Source organism: Penaeus monodon, chromosome 23 (genome assembly GCF_015228065.2).
Source record: "Penaeus monodon isolate SGIC_2016 chromosome 23, NSTDA_Pmon_1, whole genome shotgun sequence".
Taxonomy (NCBI): Eukaryota; Metazoa; Arthropoda; class Malacostraca; order Decapoda; family Penaeidae; genus Penaeus; species Penaeus monodon.
Window position 1 is genome coordinate 31,418,755 of NC_051408.1, and position 451 is coordinate 31,419,205.

General features: G+C 38.8%; 1 protein-coding gene across 1 annotated transcript in view; it reads left to right on the plus strand.

Annotated features, from left to right (window-relative positions):
- LOC119587930 (nesprin-1-like) overlaps nucleotides 1–451 on the plus strand; it is a gene marked incomplete in the record, with an annotated part of 36,964 nt that overhangs the window by 20,958 nt on the left and 15,555 nt on the right.

Sequence of the window (451 nt, forward strand, 5' to 3'; positions counted from 1 at the left end):
CAATGGATGTACCTTTTTAGGAAAGATTGAAAGCGATACCAGTTTTATTTAAATGAATGTCGAACGAGAGGTTGTTATCTTTATGAGGTTCTGGTAATTGCTATTGTTATGGGCTTAGAATAAATATTTTTGATTGAGAAGGAAATAGGTATGGAGGACAGAGATAGAAAAAATGTGATGTGATGATGATTTTACTTTCACGAAATAGAAGGCGCACATGACACGCTTCGCATTTTGCTCAAATTTCGTTTCAGGCATGAGGTGCAGGATCACGTGCTTGTTGGGTGGGGTGCAATGAGATCTTGCAATGCTTCAGGTGGGGGTGGGAGGGGGGTTGGTTAGTCCGTAGTTGTGCAAGAATGTAGCTTTCGATGTTGTGTTTTATTTATTTATTTAATGAGGGGTAGATCACAACAGTGACAATGATTTTGTTGCACATTTTCATAACCTT